Here is a 24,050-nt window from a genome sequence, read left to right on the forward strand (position 1 = left end):
TCCTTCTACTCCCCTCTTCCACTCCTCACTCCACTCCCCTGGCAGCTGTTCCAGAAAAAGGAGCCGAGAGCAGCAGGGCCCCAGGCTGGTCTGCTTAAGAACAGGCTGTGCCAGGTTTTCGGCTGCAATTAATTTTCCAGATAAGCTCTAAACCTCTGAAATGCGTTTGAAATTGAAATGCTGATACAGTCATCAACCACCACAGTACACAACCATAAATCGTGAGTACAGATAGTTGTTCGTGGGTAATAATGAGGTACAATATATGTTTAATTAGTGGGAGATTTAGGAAATGTGCAGTGTAATAAAACAATATTCTAATCAGGGTTGAGGAAACTTGTTTGAATACTATTTAAGCAGTACCGTCGATGGAGTTCTTATAAAATACACTGAAATCTGCTTTACTAGGCCAAAAAAAAAAAAAAATCCAAACAGAAAAAAACAAGATCTTAGGCTGTTGAATATTAGTCCCAGGGACAGCACCAGATTAAAACCAAATGCTTGGTGGAAGTGGAGTGATGAGCCGAGGGGAAAAAAATGGAATCCCAGTGCGAAAGCCCTGGCTTGACTGTTAAAAGTCCAGTCTGTCCTCACACTTGTTTATTTTCCTGTGAATTTATGCTCTAAATTCCCTGATCTCCTGTTCAAAACCCATCATCTGTTACCTGGGAATGTCACCTGTGCCCATGGATGCTGTGGTTGTTAAAGAAGCATTTCATGAGAGTCCCCAAATCCTGCCTGCAAGGGTGGAAAGTGATCTAAACCCTCTGTGAAAGAACAACAGCCTAATGGGAGAAAAGCAGCTGGGTCAGGAAATTTAGACTTTAATCCCAGACTTGATTGTAAAGTCCGGTGTGACCTTGAGAAAGTCAATTAACACCTCTGTGCTCCTTCAATCTCCTTATCTGAAAACTGAGGGTAGCTGGGTTCCATCTGGGCAACATTTTATAGATAATCAGGTAATTCCTAGATTATAATGAATGGGTGTAAAAAGTGATAGGAGAAGACAAAATTATACAGCCTCTTCCTCCCCGTGACAGATACATACATACATGCACATGTAATAATTGGAGGGAAAAAATCCAAGTAGGTTTTTTTAGCTTATTGAATTGGTTTTTGTTTATCTTTTAAAGGGAAATGTAAAGACTCTTTAAAGTCAGGGCACTTAGTATTTAGAAATAGTTTATTTTAATTATAAATCAGAAAATGTCCAGGGTCTAACAATTCATTTAAAGGGGGTAAACATAGATATAAGATACCCTAAAGTGAAATATGGATAACAGGAATTTTTTTGAAGCTGCTCTTTTAGAAAAATAGACGTACATAGACGGTAAATTGGATTCAAAAGACCAAGTATAAAGTTTTTGTGTGATTTGGGGGTAAGTTAATGAATGTTTCCATGGCTCTGTGTCCTCATCTGCAAAAACACTGCCTTACTAAGAAAGTGTTGAGGACTAACTTGGCCAGGCTAACCTCATTTTTTCCTCTTCATTTGGAAATCTTATTATATGAATACAAGGATATTATAGAATTTCATATCCCGTACAGTCCTTAAAAGCTACCTCATCGAAATCCTTCCTTCTGTAGATAAATTGAGGCTCAGAGGGATTAAATGACCTTGTTCAAGGAGCCGGGTCTTGCCTCTTCCTGAGCAGTGTTTGTGCCTCACCACAGCTGCCTCATGGATTTGAGGGCGTGAATGCCCCTCCAAACAGTGATCGGGGAGTCTATTCATAGCCAACTGGTACAGTTTGTCTCCATTCTGCGGTACTGCATATTTATAAAGATATTGCCAATCTTTTTTTAATATTGAAAATATATCAGGTGATATTACCATTATTTTGACAGTCAGGGCTAGAAATGCCAGAAAGAGAAATTAACAGCTTATCATTTTAGAACACCTCGTAACACTATTAGGAAGAGTGATTTTGACATTTTTATATGATTAGGTGTGGTTTGGTGTAAACACTACATTTGCTCAGCTAAAATTTATTTTAACCATCCTTGATTTCTGCAGCGAAGCCTCACCAATTTAAGATAAGGTCAAAAAACAAGCAAAACAAAAGCTGATGGCAAAATATGGTGCTATGGTTTAACACCTAATTAGTATGGGTGTCCTTCTAGGGCACATTTTGCTTATCCTATCAGCCACTGGGAAAGACCTTTGACAACAGTTCCTTTGATCCGCAGCTAATATTCATCTTCTTCTAAATCTGATTTATCTACATTGGGTGAAGTTAATGAATTATAAAGGTGGTTTCCTAGCTTTTGGATTTGTATGCCAAGAAAATTCTGCACCTACTCCTGGATTCTACCAAAATTTAGGAACACAGAAAAGGTTTCTTTCAATTTCCAACTAAGTAAGGAAAAAAAAAAAAAAAAACCCATAACTAACCAACTATCATGTCATCTGAAAAAAAGAAACAACTTTAAAAAAAGAGAGAAAATACCACATTCTCAAAGTTTCCAAACTGAATACTTTGACTTTATAAAACAGCAGCCACTGTGTCTACTCTGCAATTAAACCATGATGACAGGAATCATTCAATAAAGTGTATTTCAGATGTGAAGTTAAGAGAACTTAAACGTATTGGAGAAAATGCATCTATGTTATCTGTTTAACTTTCTAGTCCCTTAACTGGAGAGATCAGTGAATTACCTGTGTTTAATATTTAAAAATGAGCTGCACCCCAACCTTCTGGGGGTGAGTCAGAACGTCTGTTATCCTAGGTGTGATCATATTGTGAAGTGGCTGCAGTACAAGAATCGGAGCAAAATCACTCAAGAACATTGAAAGTCTCTGCATTGTGACATTCCAGTGGTCCAGCCCAAAATCAATGAGACAAGAAAATATGCTGTTCCTGCTCTTGTGGGAGGCATTGCAAAGTCAACACAGCAAGAGCATAGATGTCTGGTAATTCTATAACAAGGAATGAGATAAAGAATTGGAACATAATCTGATATACGTCAGCTGTAATATCTTCAAATGTGCCATATACACAAATAATGATGGTCTAACCTCATCATCCAAGCAAGTAAGCAAGATTTCTACTCTTCCAAATGATTTCCTTAGGAACATTTCCAGAGAAAGTTACACATATTAGCAGGCCTACTCTTCCATTTTCCATCCTGCAAAGCAGGTAGTCTACCATTTTATATCAAGAACAAGATTTGCTTTTTGTTTTCCCTTTTAATACTTTTAATGTTAAGTCCTTGTTAATATGCATTGTTCCATCTTATCATTTAGACGAAAAACTTCTCAAGGGCAGACTTGTCATAGATCTGCTGTGTAGAACATAACAGCAATTTATGCGCCTGTTTTACTTCATTGCCTAAGGCTGTGGTTCATTAAATTCAACTCTCAGATCCTGGGCACTGGTATTTTTTAAAAGTACCTCCAGGTGATTCAAAAGTATAGCCAGGGTTGAGAACCACTGGCTATCACCTTTGACCCATACATGAATAAAAATACCAAAAAGGGGATCCCTGGGTGGCGCAGCGGTTTGGCGCCTGCCTTTGGCCCAGGGCGCGATCCTGGAGACTCGGGACCGAATCCCACATCAGGCTCCCGGTGCATGGAGCCTGCTTCTCCCTCTGCCTGTGTCTCTGCCTCTCTCTCTCTCTCACTGTGTGCCTATCATAAATAAATAAAAATAAAAATAAATTAAAAAAAAATACCAAAAAGAAGTTGTACTCACGCCAAATCTCCTTGTGTGAGAAAAAGCTACACAGCTAATTTGCAAGAACATAGGTCATTTGTAAAATTTCCTCTGGGCCAACTCAGACCACCATCACCTGGGAGCTTTTGAGAAATGCAGACTCTTGGACCTATCCATAGACCAACTGAATCAGGAAACTTCAGTTTAACATTTTTAAAATTTTTATTTATGAGAGACAGAGAGAGAGGCAGAGACACAAGCAGGCTCCATGCAAGGAGCCTGATGTGGAGCTTGATCCCAGGTCCCCGGTATCAGGCCCTGGGCTGAAGGCGGCACTAAACCGCTGAGCCACCCAGACTGCCCAGGAAATTCTAGTTTAAAAGGATCCCAGGTGGGATCCCCGGGTGGCTCAAAGGTTTGGCCCCTGCCTTTGGCCCGGAGCGTGATCCTGGAGTCCAGGGATCGAGTCCCACATTGGGCTTCTTGCATGGAGCCTGCTTCTGCCTCTCTGTGTCTCTTATGAATAAATAAATAATTAAAATAAAATAAAAAGATCCCAGATGATTCATATTTATGTTAAGGTCTGAGAAGCAGTGCTAAAAATCCTAAATCCTAACTAGGCAAGACAAAGTCAATCTCCCCTTAGAAAACTTTCTTATCAGGTTCCTAAGATTCAAATCCAGGATTCATCATTAAGAATATTGCAAGTGAATTAATTACTATAGTGATATATAGATAGAGATAAATAGATACATACAAATATATGCATGTATGTGATGAAATACAGTATAGTGTAATGTAATAAAATATATAATATAATTTAGCTCTTTCTTTCCAAAGAAATTTATCTGCAGAGGAAACCTTGAATTGTAATAGGAATAAAAGGAGCAGCATCAACTATCCATAACTATCCTGTATTTCATTGCCATTTTATTTCACTGTGGTGGAGATAAAATGGATACAATCTGGTTCTTGCCTTCAGGCCACTTATATTCTAATAAGGGATACTGACAGGTAAATAATTAACCAGAAAAAAAAAATTAATCAGAACTTAATGCACTCTAAAATCCTAAACTAAAAATACAACAATGTGCTAGGGCAAATGTTAGTTAGGAGGTTTGTTCAACCACAGATTGTCGTTCCCCACCCCCACCCCCACCACCATTTCAGGTTTTCAGTACTTCTATGAAGAAACCTGAGAATTTTTCTATCTAACAAGTTTGCTGCTGGTCAGGGACCATACTCTGGGAACGGCTGAGATATGGAAAGAGTACAAAGGACTGAATGCTGGGATTCTTCTGGGCTGCAAAGGATTGAGCCAGACATCGACAGGCAGGGAAGAAAGAGAAGCGCATTCCTGCTTGGCACAACAACCAAAGTGGGGCATATCTGAGCATCTGACATGCTGGGGAAGTCTGCTATGATTGGAGGTCGGAATACATGAACTGATGATAGATAAAACTAGAAGAAAGGTCAGGGGCAATTCATGGATGAGCTAGGACAGTGACAAAGGAATTTAAAGTTTATTCCATGGACATTGAGAAGTGATGGAGGATATGTGAGGATAAAAAACATTTTTTAAAAAGACATGATCCAAATTTTACTTTAGGATAGGATTCCAGGCAGCAGCAAGAAGGGTGGTATGGAGAAGCAAGAGATTAGAAGTCAAGAGAACAGGGGAGAGGCTATCCCAATGATCAAGGAGAATGATACATTAATAGAGCCATTGCGAGAAAATGTGGTGATATCCACACTTCTGGGATGTGTCACTGACACTAGGAGAGCCAGTAATTAGACAGTGACAGAAAAGGAGGGGCATTCACCTATTTAACACACATATATTGAACTCTTACTGTATTCCTAGCACTGTGCTAGGCACAGAGGCACAGCAGTGAAGGAGACAAACCCTCATGGAGCTCTCAGACTAGCAGGGAAAACAGATGAGGTAATAAAGAAGGCCAGCAAGAACAGAGACTATGGAAAATGTGTGTGTGACGTCAGAGCAGGGGGTGGGAGGCCTGGTTGCCTCACTCAGTATGGGAAATGAAGGGGGAAAGCTTCCTGGAGAAAAAGACACTTAAACCTAAATTTGTTAATGGCCAAAATACTTAACAGGGCCTACAAGACTACATGATCTGGCCCATCTATTTATATTCAGCTTATTCTAAGTCAAAGAGTCTCTTACTCTTCACATTCTGGAACTAGACGTTTTTTGATTCTTTTTAGCCTCAGGACCTTTGTACATGCTTTTTCCTTGGCTTGGAATTTTCTTATCTTACCTAAAGAATTATTGTTCATCCTATGAGGGCCAGCTTAAATATTACGTCCACAAAGTTTTCCCTGTGTTTCCAAGATGAGATCAATACCCCCGTTTGATTCCCTGAAATATTCCTGCATTTCACTTTATCACAACAGTAATTTTTTGAGAATTGTTTAATGCCAGTATCCCTTCTTAGATTATGAGGTCTGTTGGACAGGATTATGTCTTCTAATTATCTATATTCTGAGCAATTAACACAGTATCTGAATTATGATAAATACTCAGCATTTCATTTTATAAACAAAACCCAAGAACTAAAGAATAAAAAGGAATAGTGGGCAGAGGGAGTAAGAGGATAAGGAATAGCAGGTGGGGAGACCCTGAGGTTGAACAGACCGCTACTCTATAAAGGAACTAAGAGGAAACCAGTATGGTTGGGTTCTAGGCAGACAGAAGTAAGAGATGGGCCTGAGAGTCAGTCAATGGGAAGACAGTGAAGGGTTTGAAACTGGGGAATCTCTCACCAAATCTATGTTTCTAAAAGCCTACTCTGGCTGCTTTATAGAGAATAATTTCAATGAAGTGAAAATGAAGAAGGACATCACTGGATGACTTTTCCTGGAGCCCAAGTGCCAGTACTATTGGGTAAGGAAGTGGTGGTGCAAAATGAAACATAAGGACACTCAGGCAAGATAGTTAGGAGCTAGAACTGATGGAGCTTGGTGGTAAATTGAAGGTGGGGATAAAGGAAAGGAAAGATTGTAATGGTTGACATGTAGATTTTTGGTTTGTAGAGATTATCAGCACCATTTACTAAGGGGTGCGGGAAACGGTGAAACTCCTGGGTCATGTGGAGCTCCTCCTAGCAATGACAGAGTCCTTCTAACCAAGAGTATAAATGCTGAGACTTCAGGGGCAAAGCTGGAGCCACGGAACTTTAGAGACCACCTTAGGGAACTTAGAGACCAATCCAGAATATATGTATTCATATTATTTTTGTAAACATATAACATATTTTTACATGTATAAATATATATGTTACACATATATGAATACATATTCACATTGAACAAATCAACTAATAAAATTACTTGAAGAAAAGAGTTCTGCTGCAAAAAATGCCTGACCACCACTTCTGTGCCATGGCGCCAATGCCCCTACACCTCAGTATACTGGCAGGTGATTGACAATCCCAGTCTGTTTAGTGCAGTAGATTAATGTGATTATAGATTAGTGTGATTATAGATAATTGCTAGTGTTACTTCATATGAGATTGTTTGAGTGACAGCTCGGAGGGCTCCAATTAAGGCACATTTTGAGTCTGAAGCACCCAGAGGTGGTCATTTTTCTTCTAAATATGAGGTTGGTTGGCAAAATTTTTCCGTAAAGGGACAAGGCAATGAGTACTTTAGGTTTTGTAGATAATCTGGTCTCTGTTGCAACTATCCAACCCAGTCACTGTATGTAGCTCAAAACCAGCTACAGAGGGCGTGTTAACAAATGAACATCCCATATTTCAATAAAAGTGGATTTGTGGATACTAAGTTTTGATTTTCATGTAATTTTCACATGTCACGAGAAAGTCCTCCTTTTGTGTTTTTCAACCAATTAAAAATGTAAAGTCCGTTCTTAGCTCACAGACTTTACAGCCACAGTATATGGCCCATAGACTGGAGTTTTCTAAATGAGAGAATTTTGCACAAGGAGTCAGAATCAGAAACTATAGGTAAAGAAAAGCAAGCTTTAATGCCATGTCCTGGTCTCATGTAATCCAATGAGGAAAAGGGGAGAAGATTTCTAGCCAAGAGGTATTAAAGTTTCTTATGATTCCGGGCAGTTGTGAGCTCCTGAAGCAGAAGTGAAGGGGGAATCGTTCTGCGTTGTCTGGTTAGGAACAGCAGATCTCACTGGCCCTACAATGGAATGCCTCAGGCTGCCAGGTGCAGTTCTGATTCATATTCTTATTCTTACTCAAGGCCCAGGAACATCAAATGAACCAGACACAGTAACTCACCAGTTCTTTTTTAAGACATAAAATCAAATGCCAATGACATTCTTAGTTTTCTTTTTTCTTTTTTTTTTTTGACATTCTTAGTTTTCAAGCATAACACTGGTACCTAAATTCAAACCACTGTATTATCATCAGGTTGGGTCAATATAAAAGACCTATAGGCTTCAATGACTTCAGGGACAATTCAAAGATTAAAGAAAGGTAGTATCATTACTAAGCGATATTTGGTTAATGAACTGCTAGTCATCTCTAAACTGATTTGCCTGGATCTCCTGGCAAAACCTATAAACTCAAAAGATTGTCTGCAGACTAAGAACATGTACTTCATCAGAGCTGGATGGACATATCACCATATATGCATATCAATGCTTTTTTTAGTAAATAAATTATAATTGTACATATATATAATTGTTTACCTCAAAGCATTTAACTTCAAGACAATGAACTACTTGAGGCAAAGGATCTTATTCATCTCTGAATTATCAATATCTACTCTAATTACTATCACATAGATGATGCCTGATAAATGTTGTCTGAATAAGTTAATAAAAAGGTCAAATATTATTAAAATTGTTAACAGGGTGAAAAATACAAAATCATTTGTTCCAAAAGACAAAATCTTATCTTAAAATAGACCCTGAGGAATACACTTTGTACATGTACCACTCCATCAGAATACTACTCTGGAGACCATGGAAGTCCATGACTAAACAAAGGCATAGAATTTCTTGCTTACTTACCTGAGAACCAAGTAGGATTTTCCTTACTGAATACACCTGGGGAAACACTGCTCGCTCTGCTTATCCAATAGCCATTCCAATCCAGCTTCTTTCTTGCCACTTTCTACAGCACAGGGTGAAAAATATAAGACTCAATTTCTCAGGCTCCTCTGTAGCAAAGAAGCCATGTGACCATATTATGGTCAGTGAGCTGTAATTTGAAGTCTCCTAGTGCTTTCCTGATAGAGTCTGATAATTGGAACCAACTTTTCTCTTCTTTCTGCTTTGAATATGGGGCAGCAGGAACCAATCTGCAACCATGAGGGTAAGGCCAGAAGAATGCCCACACACATTCTGGCATTACTGAGCTGCTGAACCAATGCCTGAATCTTTCTCTCTAGATTTTCTATATGAGAAAAAAGTAACTAAATAAATTAAATCGTGGATAGACAATATTCTTTGTGTTGCAAATGAACATTCTCCTGACGAAAAACCTACTTTGCAAAAAATAAAAACTCTTAAGCACCAATTAAGTACTTTAATCTCCATGTGTTAGAACTCAGTCGCTAAATATTACCTTATTACTTTCTGTTTAATTAAAGGTTATTTGGAGATCCTTTTGAAACTACTGGTCCCCCAGGTCTATATCTATTTAAATCACTGCCATTCACTGCTCCTTTAGCACTTATTTGCACTTATTCTGAGCACTAAGCTCTCAAAAAAATCTTAGTTTCTTCTCAATTCTTTGAGGCACAAATATATTAATATTCTGTAATTTGTTTCTCTCTTAAATAATGTGGATTTATTTCATTCAAAATTTTTATGACATATTTCCAAAAAGATATAAGGTTACTTACATCAGAAGACTTATACAGAAGAGTGACATCAAAATAAAAATTTAAAAAAAAAAAAAAAAAGGGATCCCTGGGTGGCGCAGCGGTTTAGCGCCTGCCTTTGACCCAGGGCGCGATCCTGGAGACCCGGGATCGAATCCCACGTCGGGCTCCCGGTGCATGGAGCCTGCTTCTCCCTCTGCCTATGTCTCTGCCTCTCTCTCTCTCTGACTATCATAAATAAATAAAAATTTAAAAAAAAAAAAAAAAAAAAAAAGAGTGACATCAGCCAGATGGCAGACTAGTAAAATCTACACCCCACTCTCCCACAGAAACACCAAATATACGACAACTTACAGGCAAAAGTAGCTTTGTGAGAATTCTAGAAACCAGTTAAAAAGTTGTAACAAATAAGTGAATGACTAACAAAGAAAGGGTAGGAAATTTCCCGTGTTTCTATCCATCCTCACCCCATTTCCGCCCCAGTGCACTGAGGTTGGAAAATACCTACTTACTGGTTCCTCCCTTGGAACAGAAAGAAAAAAGTGGAACTTGCTTGTGATGTTCTGGCCTGTCTGGGAAGTTCCCGAGGGACTAGTTTCTGTCTCACCTTACTAGGACACAGATGGAGTGGTGGCATAGTTTGGATATTAAGTTGGAAGCCTCTGATAGCAGTGGTGGTCACTGGGACACATGAGAGCTGCAGGAAGGCTGCAGACCTGTGGAAACCTGGGTTAAGAGACTATGGGAAGAGGAATACAACAGAAACCTAAGTCCTTGAGAAGAATAGCAGGGGTAAGACTCAGGAAATTAAGACATCTTAAAGCAAACATGTGGGCAGCCCGGATGACTCAGCGGTTTAGTGCCGCCTTCAGCCCAGGGCATGATCCTGGAGACCTCGGATTGAGTCCCACGTCGGGCTCCCTGCATGGAGCCTGCTTCTCCCTTTGCCTGTGTCTATGCCTCTCTCTCTCTCTCTCTCATGAATAAATAAATACAATTTTAAAAAAATAATAAAAATAAAAGCAAACATGTATAGAGAGAAATTGGGGGGAAAGCACACACACAGGACTAGGGAAGACACATCGTCAGAAAAAGCTTGAGAGGACCTTGAGACTTCACACTGAACTAATTAATGAAGATTTATCCCTGCACAGACCCAATCCACAAAAACCTAGGGGCTATTCTTTCACATGCCCAGTTTTCAACAAAAGATCACAAGGCATACAAAAAAATCTGAGAAACATGGTCAACTCAAAAGAAAAAATAATACTCCAGAAACTGAAACTCATGGGCCTCAGACTTATCTCACCAAAACTTTAAAATAAATATCTTAAAAATGCTCAGTGAGCTAAAGGAAGCCATAACAGACAAACAATATCAGGAAAATGATAAAGGAACAAAATGAGATATCAACAGAGAGAGAAATTATTGAAAAGAGCCAAACAGAAATTCTACAGCTGAAAAACATAATAATAGAATTGAAAAATTCACTAGAAGGGTTCAACAGAAGACTTGAAAGGACAGAAGAAAGAATCAGGAACTTCGAAGACAAGTCATTTGAAATGGTCAAGTCCAAGCAGAAAAAAAGAATAAGAAAAGTGAGAAAGACTAGGGGGCTTATGGACACTGTCAAGTGGATCTGCACTAAGTGGTCAGAAGAACGAGAGAAAAAGCAGAGAACTTATCTGAAAAAAAAAAAAAAAATTGGGAATTCCCCAAAAGTCAAAGAACTATGAAAATATCAAAAGAAAAGTGACTCACCATGTACAAAGGAACCTCAACAACATTATCAGTAGGTACCTCAGCAGAAACCTTGCAGGCCAGAAGACAATAGAATGTTATATTTAAACTGCTGAAAGGTAAAAACTATTGACTGCGAATAACGCCCTTTGAAAATGAGGGAGAAATGAAGACATTGCCAGATAAACAAAAACTGAAGTAGTTCATTACAACTAGACCTGCCCTACAAGAAATGCTAAAGGGAGTCCTTCAGGTTGAAATGATTGGACACTAGACAGTTATTCAGAGCCATACAAAAATATAAAGTTTTTTGATAAAAATAAATACATGGACATTGGGCGCCTGGGTGGCTCAGTTGATTGAGCATCTGACTTTTTTTTTTTTTTTTTTTTGAGCATCTGACTCTTGATTTTGGTTCAGGTCATGATCTCAGTGTCCTAGGACTGAGCCCCACGTCTGGCTCTATGCTCAGCACGGAGTCTGCTTGAGATTCTTTCTCTCCTATCTTTCTGCCCCTCCCCCCTCTAAAATAAATAAAATCTTTTTAAAAAATTTAAAAATACATGGGCAAACATAAATACATGTATATTGTATTTTTGATTCACAGTCCCACTCTTATTTTATTATAGGATTTAAATACAAAAGCATAAAATATAAATCTGTTAATGGGCACACAATATAACCAAAATGTAATTGGTGACATCAATCAAAAACAAAGTCAAGTACATAGAATTTTTACATTCCATTGAACTTAAACCAGTAAGAGTTTAAAATAAATTATTATAATTTTAGGATGTTTTATGTAATCCCTTTGGCAACCAGAAAAAAATCTATAGAATACACACACACACACACACACAAAAGAGAAGAGAATCAAAATATGTCACTACAAAAAAACCAACAGAATAAAAGATAATATAAGTCAGACAGAGAAAGACAATTATATTATTTCTCTTATATGTGGAATCTAAAAAATAAAAACAAATGAACAAACATAAAGCAAAAACAGACCCATAAATACAGAGAACTGATAGTTGCCAGAGAGGAAGTGTGTAGGAGACAGACAAAATGGGTTAAAGGGAGTGAGAGATATAGACTTCTAGTATGGAATGAGTAAGTCACAGGGAAAAAAGGCACAGCATAGGGACTTAGCCCATTTCTAATAGCACTGTGACAGATGGTAACCACACTTGTGATAAGTATAGCATAATGTATAGAGTTGTCAAATCATTATGCTGTACACCTGAAATGAATGTAACATTGCATGTCAAGTATACTTCTATTAAAAAAAAGAAAAATAATCATGATAATAAAATATCACTTTTTTAAAAAATGAAAGCAATAATGAGGGAAATGAGGGACATAAAGCTATAAGACCTACAGAAAACAAGTAACAAAATGCCAATAGTCTTACATATTCATAATAATCTAAATGTACATTGATTTAACTCCCCAATCAAAAGATGTAGATTAGCAAAAGGGATTACAAAATATGATCCTGCTGTATGCTGTTTACAAGAGGCTCACTTTAGATTTAGGATATGCATAGGTTGAAAGTAAAAGAATAGAAAAAGATATTCCATATAAATAAGTAACAGTAGTTGGGCAGGGGTGGCCGTACTAATATCAGAGAAGGACTTTAAGTCAATACTTACTATAAGACACAAAGATGGACATTATATAATGATGAAAGGGTCTATTTACCAAGAAGGAATGAGTTATACAAATATATGCACAAACATCGGAGCTCCTAAATATATGAAACAAACATTGACAAAACTGAAGAGTGAAATAGAAAGCTCTACAATAATAATAGGAGACATCAATAACACATTATCAATAATAGATAGGACAACCCCAAGAAGATCAATAAGGAAATAGAAAACTTGAATGATATTCCAGACCAACTTGGACCTAACTGGCATAAACAGAACACTCCATCCAACAGCAAGATAGACATTTTTCTCAAGTGCACATGGAACATTCTCCAGGTTAGGCTATATATTATTAGGCCAAAAAATGTTTTAATAAATGTTAAATATTGATCATATAAATGATATTTCCAATTGAAATATAATGAAAATATACATTAATAGCAGGAGGAAAACTAGAAAATGCAAGAATACTTTGAAATTAAACAATATACTATTGTTTTGAGAGAGAGAGAGCATGAGTAGGGAGGGGCAGAGGGAGAGGGAGAGAATCTTAAGCAAATTCCATGTTCAGCACAGAGCTCAACATGGGGCTCGATCTCATAACCCTGGGATCATGACCTGAGCTGAAATCAAGAGTTGGACACTTAACTAACTGAGCCACCCATGTGCCCCTAAACAACACACTTTAAAAAAAAAAAAACATTGAGTCATAGTAGAAGTCACAAAAAAATTTAGAAAATTTAGACAAATGAAAATGAAAATATATCTAACTTAGGGATTCAGAAAAAGCAGTGCTAAATGGGAAATTTGTAGTTGTAAATGCTTATTTTAAAAAAGAAGAAAGATTTCAAAATGACAACTTAACTTTACACCTTAAGGAACTGAAAAAGAAGAACAAACCAAACACAAAGATAGCAGAATGAAGAAAATAATAAAGATTAAAGGAGAGATAAACAAAAGAGAGAATAGAAAACTATAGAAAAAGATCAGTGAAACCAACAGTTGGCTCACTGAAAATGTAAACATATTTGGCAAACCTTTAGCTAGATTGACGATGAAAAAAAGAGAAGACTCAAATAACAAGTTATAAATGAAAGAGGGATATTGCAATAGATTTTACAGAAATAAAAAGTATTATAATAGAGTACTATGAACAGTTGTACACCCACAAAATCTCACTTGCATTGGACAAATTCCTGAAAATATGAAATGTACCAAGACTAAATCATAAAGAAATAGAAAATCTGAACAGACATAAAACTTTAGGAGACTGAATCATCAAAAACCTTCCAATAAAGAAAAGCCCAGGACCAGAAAACTTCTCTTGTGAAGTCTACCAAATATGTAAAGAATTAACACCAGTTGTCCTCAAACTCTTCCAAAAAATTGAAGAGGAGGGAATACTTCTAAACTCATTTTATGATGCCAGGATTACACTGTTACCAAATCCCAAAAGATACACTGCAAGACTAGAAAACTGCAGATCAATATCCCTGATTAATCTTGCTGCTAAAATCCTCAAGAAAATATTGGCAGATGGAATTTGACAACACATTAAAAGGATTATACATCATGATTAAGTGGGATTTATTCCTAGAATTCAAGGATGGTTCAGGATACAAATATCGAACAATGTAATGCAACACATTAACAGAATGAAGGGACAAAAACCAAACAAACAAACAAAAAGCCAAGGCCCCCAAACATGATCATCTCAACTGATGTAGAGAATGTATTTGACAACATTTGACACCACTGGTGTTAGCTGTGGGCTCTTCACATGGCCTTTATTATGTTGAGGCAGTCACCTTCTACTCCTAGTTTGTTGAAGTGTTTATACCTTGAAAAGGTGTCCTCTAAGATCAGGAACCAGACAAGGTGCTTATTTTCATCCTTCCATTCAACATAGTACTGAAAATCCCAGCCAGAGCAATTAGGCAAGAAAAAGAAATGAAAGATATCCAAATTGGAAAGTAAGAAGTGAAATTATATATATGTTCACAGACAACATAATTTTATATATAGAAAACCCTATAATTACACACATACGCACACACACACACACAACCTGATAGAAAGTAATTTCACAAAGTCCAATATACAAGATCAACATGCAAAAATCAGTTGCATTTCTATGCACTCGTGAACAATTTAAAAAGAAATCAAGAAAACAATTCCATTTATGATGGCACTAAAAAGAATAAATAGTTAGGAATAAACTTATGCAAGCAGGCAAAAGACATTTTCCCAAAGATTTCCAAATGGCCAAAAAAAAATGAAAACATGATCAACATCACTTATTCTTAGAGAAATGTAAGTCAAAACCACAAACAAGTTACCACCTCACATCCAGTAGATGGTTACCTACCAACAAATAAATAAATAGGATGGCAAAGACGTAGAGATATTTGGAACCCTTGTACATTATTGGTGGGAATCTAAAATGGGTTAGCACTCTGGAAAACAGCATGGCAATCCCTCAAAAAAATTAAAAAGAGAATTTCCATATGATCCAACAATCCAGCTTCTCAATATATACCCAAAAGAATTAAAAGCAGGGTCTGAGAAAGATGTTTGTACACTCATGTTCATAGCAGCATTATTCACAGTAGCTGAAAGGTTGAAGCAACCTGTTCTGTCAATAGATGAATGGATAAACAAAATGTGGCATATGCACACAACAAAATATTATTCAGCCTTAGAAAGGTAGGAAATTCTGACACCTGGTACCACACGCATGAAACTTGAAGATATTATAAAAAATAAGGGACGCCTGGGTGGCTCAGCGGTTTAGCGCCTGCCTTAGACCCAGGGCATCCCAGGATCAAGTCCCACATCGGGCTCCTTGCATGGAACCTGCTTCTCCCACTGCCTGTGTCTCTGCCTCTCTCTCTTTCTCTCTCTCTCTCTCTCTGTCTCTCACGAATAAAAAAATAAAGTCTTTTAAAAAAAAAAAAAAAGGAAAAATAAGCCAGTCACAAAAGTACAAATAAGTATGAATCCATTTATATGTACCCAGAATAGTCAAAATCATAGAGACTGAAAGTAGCACGGGGGTTACTAGGGACCCCCTAGCAATTGAGGAAAGAGGAAATGGGGAATTATTTTTTAATAGGTGTACAGTTACAGCTTTTCAAAAGGAATTATTTAGATTGGTTGCAGAACAATGTGAATGCACTGAACATTACTATATACTTAAAATGGCTATGATAATAAATTTTATTTATATGTATTTTGCTACAATTAAAAAATTTAAAATTATATAAAAAGTTGGTAAAAATAAAGTCATTGACAACCAAGAACTATAAAGAAAAGAAAATTCAGATGTTCTATCATGTTAGCATGCTACAGTGCTTAATCATCATAGCTTCCTGTTGTTTGTAGCAAAAAAGCCAATGTGATAGTTTTCATAACTCTTTTACTGAAAGGGGGAAAATTAGTTCTCTGGAAGAGGTATAGTTTTCCTTAGCATGAAATCCTGGTTCTTATTCCTTTGTAGATAGCCTCAGTTATTTTGTTTTGTTTTCACTCTTCACTGAAAACATTTTTTATTTTTCTCTTTATCTTTCATATGCAAAATTTTATAATAATACATCTGTGTAAGTCTTTTTTTCATTTATCTAGCTTCTGGTGGGCACTGTCAATCTGAAGATTTATGTCTGGGAAATTTCCTTCCATTATTCTTTGACTATTTCCTCTCCCCAACTCTTTGTATTCTCCTCTTCTGCAACTTGTGCAGTTCTGCAACATCTACAATAATGGTATTGTAGTTTCTGTTATTTTCCATGTCTCGTAATTTTTCTCTTACACTATAACCTTTACTCTTTTCCTTTATAATCTGGAAGAATTCTTTAATCATTTTCAATACTTCCACTTTGTAATTGGTCCTTTAGTTATTTCATTCTTCTAACAATTCATGTTGTGTGTCTATTTTGATTTTTATAATTATGTTTATATTTCTAAAATCCCCAATTGGCTCTATTTTATAGTGTCTCATTTGTGGATGCAATATCTTCTTTTACCCCTCTGAAGAAATAACATTTTAAGAGGTTTTTGTTTGTTTTTTGCCTATTAACTCTGTTTGCTCAAGTGTTGACTTTTGAATTTACTTGCTGGACCTCTCTCATGGTGTTGCTTTTCCTAAGTGGTAAGGGAGTTTTAGTTGTATGTTCATCTTCATGGTTGAGACTCCCTATTCTCTCTGTGGCTACCACTTCTATTTACTGCATATTGGCGATGCAAGTTATGGGCAAAGATCTAAAAATCCATGTCCTCGGGTCATGTCACTGAAAGCATTTTCATATGTGATTTCAAGTGGTCGAGGCTGCAATCCTCTGACTTGTACTCAAGGCTTCAATAAAATCTTGTTAAACAGGCAGCCTGGTCCTAGCTACTATGACAGGGACTTTAAGGATGCCTGCCTGCACACCTGTGCCCATGCCTGAAGCAAAGTAGTATAGAGAAGACTGCAGCAGCACCTAGAAGAAAACTTATCTCAAGGCAGTGAGAGAGTCCTGTAGAGGAACTAAGCAGAAGTCAAGGCCAGATGGCCAGCTAAAGTAACAGAAAACCAGGATACATGGGTGGAACATGTAAGCGTGAGAGAGTATCTCAGTGACACCTGAAAGAAAGACATGGAATTTCCATAGGAAAATGGGAAGGGGATTTAGGTTGCTGAATGTTGGACATTAAAGAGAAATGAAATGTGGAACATTTGGATTACATAAACATCAAATAATAAACAACATAAAGATAAGCTTGAACTTCGGAAGATTTTCATAAAGAACTAGATGTTTTCACAAGGAAATTCACACAATACCATCTTAATACTCAAGATTCTCTGTATCTCTTTGACAGACCAAAAAACTTATTTCAGGAGCATAATGAGTAAGAGGCCCTGGCTGAGCACAGTAATGAACTATAGTGGACAGGTGACTACCTTGTAAGGTAGGAAATATTTTGAAACATTACATAAAATTTATATTAATCAATAGATACATGTATCAATGAAACAAAAGAGACACAGAAATAACCTACACAAGGACACCCAACTAATTTTTGACAAAGGTGAAAAAGCATTTCAGCAGAGGACAGTCTTTTTAATCAGTAATACTGGCACAAGTGGAATTGCACAAAAGAGAATGAGCCTCAACCTATCTCATACCTTATGCAAAAAAATTAACTCAAAATTAATCATAGACTTAAATTTAAAATACAAACTATAAAACTGTTAGAAAATACCATAGGAGAAACCTTTGGGACCTACAGTTTAGTGATTTCTTTAGACATGAAACCAAAAGCATGACCCATAAAGGAAAAAAATATTAATAAATTGAACTTTATCAAAATAAAAGACTTTTGCTATGTGTAAGAGCTTGTTAAGATAAGCTAGAATGTGGGAGAAAATATTTGCAAATCACATAGGTGACAAAGGACTTACATCTTAATGTAGAAAGAATTCACAAAACTACACTTGAAAAAAAAACACCCCAATTATAAAATGGGCAAAATATACAAAGAAATATTTCACTGTCCATGGATATATGGATAGAAAATAAGCATCTGTAAAGATGTTTGACATTACTAACCATTTATGGAGGAAGACAGCCATAAGCCTGACCTTAGATGAATAGGATTTTATAAATAGGAGTGGTGTAAAACATAAGTTCGAGTCCCTTTGCATCCCAACAACATTCTTTGATAATATTTTCCTTTAAATTTTTCTAGCACTGTGTCTAGTATAGTTCTGTTTTTTTAAAAAAAAATTATATATGTATAATAGGGAAAATTTGAACACTAAGTTATTTGATGTTATTTAAGAGTTATTTATTTAAAAAAATTTAAGCGTGGCAATAGTTTTGAAAAGACCTTATCTTTTAGAAATAAATGCTAAAGTATTTACTAATGAAATGTTATTATATCTTAGATTGGCTTATAAATAATCCAGGAGGAATTGAAGGAAATGAAGAAAGTGGGTGGGAGTATGGATGAAACAAGACTGACTATAAATTAAAAACACTTGAAGTTGAGTGATAGGGTAAGTATTCACTCAATATATAACTCTATTTCTTCAAGTTAGAAATTTTCCATTATAAAAAAAAAAAAAGAAATTTTCCATTATAAAGATTAAAGTAAATTAAATTTCTATGCGCATAAGAAAATAAAATCTAAATGATCTATATCAAATTGTTAACACTGTTCTCCTGTGGAGTGGAGGATTGGAGTGAAAGGAAGGGAAATTACTGTTTTTTATTTTATACACTTTAAGATTTTTACAGTGAACATGCATATTTTTAACTAGAAAAAAACAATGAAATTAAAATGTATCAGATTGCTTTTTTTTACTTTTAATTCTTCTTTTAATTAATTGGTTACATTACAGACATTTTTCAAATTCATAAAATGTTTAAATTATTGCTAGAAATGTGTAGAAGCATGTAAAAAATGTTGTGAACCTAAACTAGAGACTCTTCTTATATACAACTTGGTACAGGTCTTATGGCATTTAAAACAAATAAAATAACCCAATTTCATGCACTCATCTATTATATTGATATTTCTTTCTTTAAGGCATCAGAATAATACAGGGCAAGTTACCTGCTGGAAATTATGAAACAATGATCTAGAAGGGCAAATCTACCTCAGGCTCAGTTCTTGAATTTTGAGTCTTGGAAAAATACACTTATTCTATTCGTAACCACTAGGGCTCAGTGTCTTCTTTAAAATGTGAAATTAATGCATTTTAGAAAACAAAATAATCACAAAACTTAATTTAAATTAATACTGAATAGAAAAAAGACTATCTCTGTGACAATCTCTGGTCTTAAAATTCCAGGGAAATTTTGAAAGATGGGGGGGGGGGGTCCTCAGTAAGACCCTTCTTTTAAGTCCTTTTCTCCTGAGACGACTGAGGGGAATTTTGTTTGCATATTAAAAAGAAAACTCTATTGCCTAGAGGTGGGTTTAAGTTTTTAGTCATCATTTCAATTTCTTCTTTTGGAGTGTTTCCTGTATTGTGATGGGGCAAACTCATTGAGAAGAACCGAGCAGAACTGAGCCTCCCATTGTATGACTGTGGGTAAACTGAGGCATGGGTTTGCGGCTCTGCATTTGGATGCATGACACTCTCTCTTTTCCATACTCCTAGGTAGCCTTTCAACATAAATACTTTGTATGTTTAGATTTCCAAGGCACTTCAAGGTAAACACAACTATTAGAGCATGATTTACAGGGTGTTCAAACAGTTCTGCTGCCCAGTGGAGGAAACCTTTTGGTTCTCACAGTGAATCTGTGAGGTTAACAGGCTTAAAGGCTGGTCACATCTATCGATAGTACTGACAACTTTGTCCTGCAAATACTACTTCCCCTGAAGCAGCATTTTAGGAAGAAGTAATATTGTTCCTCTTTCCATATTCCTGAGTTGACCTTAAGAGAAGGGAACATCTACAGACACTTTGCCCATGAAAAGGAAGTGCTAGAGAGGGCAGCATCCACCCCCACTTACCCTGACTCTCCCCCCACCCCATGGGAAGAGGTCTGATCAGACCTGACAATTGTCCAGCCATGCTCTCTACTCTGACCTGCTAAAAGCCAATGTACATGTGATGCATGTCCCCTCACTCTTAATGGCACCAAAGTGCTCATCTGGTCTGTGGGCGCAGTTAGCGGGGCCTGCCCCTGCCAAGGTCACCAGGTCTCAATTCTCTCTCAGCATGAAGAATGGGGACTTTCTGCAGGTCTCCTGTCTTCCACTGAGATGGTTGATAAGAGGCCCCAATCTCCTGGCTCGCCCTGACCAGAAAGTCTTACTGATATTTCATTCCCTCTGTCAATCCATCTTTTGTCTGTTTACCAGCCAGTATCCTGGGGAATGAGGGACAGGGGAAGGTGAGTAAAAGGATGCATGCCCAAAATCTCATCACAAACTCTCCAAACTCTTCTTTAAACAGGGAATCCAAACATATCCTAGAAACTCCTGTTGCCTTCACTCATATAAACAGTTGCACTACGTAGAAAATGCCCAGTTCTGGCATCATCCATGCAGATTCACGATGACATCATCAGCGCTGGCTGTTAGAGCAGGTGACTTCCTTTGCCTGGTAACAAGCATTTGTTTAGTTTTCCCTCAGAGAGAAGGGATTTGTGGATAGTTTTGAGATTTTGAAGAATCATCACATGAGAAAAGATTTTCAGAGGAAGGTTTTTTGTTGGTTTTTTGTTCGTTTTTTAGTGTACTCCCTCATCTCCTTACGTAATAATAGTCTGTTTATTACAGAGAGCTGTAGTGTTCTACAATTAGGGTTGCCAGATTTAGTAAAAACAAAATAAAACAAGATGCCCAGCTAAATTTGAATTTGAATAACTTTGTATAAGTATGTCCTATGCAATATTTGATTGCATACACTTATTTTGTGGGACATACTTCTACTAAAAATTATTTGTGTTTACCTGAAATTCATATTTAACTGGGTTCCCTGTATTTTATTTATAGGATTATATATAGGCAACCCTCTCTATAGCAGAAGATATTCACCACAGACGGCAAGGAACTTCTAAAAGCCCAGATGTAAAAAAATAAAAAATAAAATAATAAAAATAAATAAAAGCCCAGATGTATATTAAACAACTTTTTCTTTATCGTTAAGCAACTAATAATATTCTTTCCTTCTTTCTTCAGCACATAATTTAGTAAGCACTGACTACATGACAGATACTGGTTTTGTGCTGGAATAAGAAAATAGGCAATTCAAAGAAAAAATAAATATGAATAATTTTTTAAGTGATGAAGAAAACAAAATGGGTGATGTGATAAAGAATGTCTGAGAAGAGCTGCTTACCTTAGCTCCAATGGTCAGGGAAGTCCCTCCAAGAGGTACTATTTCTATTGAGTCATAAGGAACAAGAAAGAGGCAGCCAGAAGAAGGTTTCATAAAAATAAGCTACAAACAGAAGGAACCATAAATATAGGAACCATGGTATATTAATTTCCTCTGGATGCTGCAAAAAAAAAAAAAAAACACAAACCTGGTGGTTTACAAGAACAGAAATCTATTTCCTCGTGGTTCTAGAGGCTGAAGTCTGAGAACGAGGTACTCACAGGGCCACACCCCCTCTGAGGGCACCAGGAGAGAATCCACTCCTGGAGAATCCTACTCCAGGTAGACGGAGCCTGTGAGCCCAGCTAAGGGATTCAGGTTTTAGTTTAATGTTAATGGGCAGCCAGTGAAAGATTTTAAACAGAGTGTGGCAAGACTTACATTTTTAAAAGTATTTCTGGGGGTTCCTGGGTGGCTCAGTCAGTTAAGTGCCTGACTCTTGATTTCTGCTCAGGTCATGATCTCACCTTTGTGAGACTGAGCCCCTGGGTTGGGCTCTGTGCTCAGCGGGAAGTCTGCTTGAGATTCTCCCTCTCCCTCTACCCCTCTCTCTGTTCTCTCTCTCTCTCAAACAAATAAATAAAATCTCTTTTAAAAATTAAAAAATAAAAGCACTTCTCTGTTTACTTTGTGGGGGCTATATAGTAACACGGGTAAGAGTGAAAGGAAATGGAATTGTTAGAGTTGTGGCTCTGACCGGAAAAGGGCAGGCGGAAGCATTGGTAGCTTGGAGTCAAGGAGTAGCAGGGGACAGGAAGAGATAAAGTGTAGACAGAGGGAATAGATTTTGGAAATAGCATCATGAGGATTTACTGATGGATTAGATAAGGGAGGGGAAAAAATGAGAGTATCATGGAGTTCTCCTAGGTTTCAGGCTAAACGTTAATGAGAAGACAAATGTTGACACTTGATGGAACATGGTAAGAACTTCCAGTCAGCTCTAGGTAGAGGATTTCACAGAAAGTCAAGGAACAGTAGGTTTTGTCTTGTCCTAAAATGTATTTGATAAAGTAAGCATGCTCTTCAGGAAAGAAATATTCTTTTTCTTCCATCCAAAATTGAGTCTTAACAAAGGCATCACATTTCAGAGCAAGGTTAAAAAGAATGAGAGCAACCCTGTTGCAAAGATTGATGACAACTTGACGTGTACCTGTTAAAGTTGCGAGCCTCTTGCCTTCTCAGTCAGGTTCACTTGGCAGGCAGCATCTTTCACGTCCAGGGTGAAAAGTGCCTCAGCAACCAGGAAATCCTGTGCACGATGATGTTTTCCACCACATAGTGTTCATCAATAAAGAGTGGATAGCAACAAATCAATGGCTGTGTTGCAAGCTGGGCACAGATAAGAGTGATGGGGTGAACTCCCAACAAGTGTGGGAGTTAGCTGTTTTCTGTGTTTTGTCACCAAAGACCAGTCACCCATGAGCACTGCAAATCATTCCATCCCTCTGGTCTCAGTTTCCTCAACTGGAAGGGGTAAGGTTGTTGAGAAGGCCCAATGAAATAATGAATGTGCCAGAAACAATGAAGATGTAACTATAACTTGTCTATATGATATGATATATATCATAGCATATTGCATTATATATTTTATCACACTGATTACAGCACCTTGTACTTAATTATTGCCTTGCAATAAATTTTTTAGTCAAATTTAATTAAGTAAGTACAACCGACATGCCCATAAACCAGGTAGATTTGTTTGGCAAGTGCTAATGAATTGTTCATTAGAGATTGACACCATGGTTCCTTGTTTCATATTCAGGTGTCCTTCATGGCCAGCTCCAACTGTCCTCAGTCTGATACAAAGGATTCCAGCCTAAATCGTGACACAGCAGAGTCATGCAACGTCAAATATGTTGTAGGTGACTTCACTAAAATATCAAAGTATTAATGAAGGTCACTTGTGGCCCAATGTTAAGACTTGAGAAAGTAGTCATCATTTCCAAAGGCAAGTCGTTCGGTGGGTCTAACCAAAAGTACAAAAAGTTTTATATAGTTAAAAAAGAATTTCATATGGTTCTGAGAGATTTTATTTATGTAAAATAACTTATTGTTTCAGGTTTCTATCAAATAGATTTGAGGAGATACCTGTGACCGACTAGATTCAGCCATCAGCCATGTCTGCGGGTACCCTGAGATCCCAGTTTGATGTTGGAGAGAAAATAGTGGAACTCTATGTCCTTTCATATACAACATCATTTAAGAACAATAAAATACAAATTATGAATTATAAATGTGATTTGATATTCTCTAACCTGTCTCATTGACTAAGATTGTTCACAAAATTAAAAAAT

General features: G+C 36.9%; 1 long non-coding RNA gene across 1 annotated transcript; it reads left to right on the forward strand.

Moving 5' to 3' along the window:
• Positions 1–90: 90 nt before the first annotated feature.
• On the forward strand, positions 91–23,656 carry LOC121479869. The gene is made up of 3 exons (XR_005984833.1): positions 91–221; positions 18,807–18,917; positions 23,519–23,656. It is a non-coding gene; the product is annotated as an uncharacterized LOC121479869 (long non-coding RNA).
• The last annotated feature ends 394 nt before the right edge of the window (positions 23,657–24,050 follow it).

The sequence above is a fragment of the Vulpes lagopus genome, chromosome 21 (assembly GCF_018345385.1).
Source record: "Vulpes lagopus strain Blue_001 chromosome 21, ASM1834538v1, whole genome shotgun sequence".
Lineage (NCBI taxonomy): Eukaryota > Metazoa > Chordata > Mammalia > Carnivora > Canidae > Vulpes > Vulpes lagopus.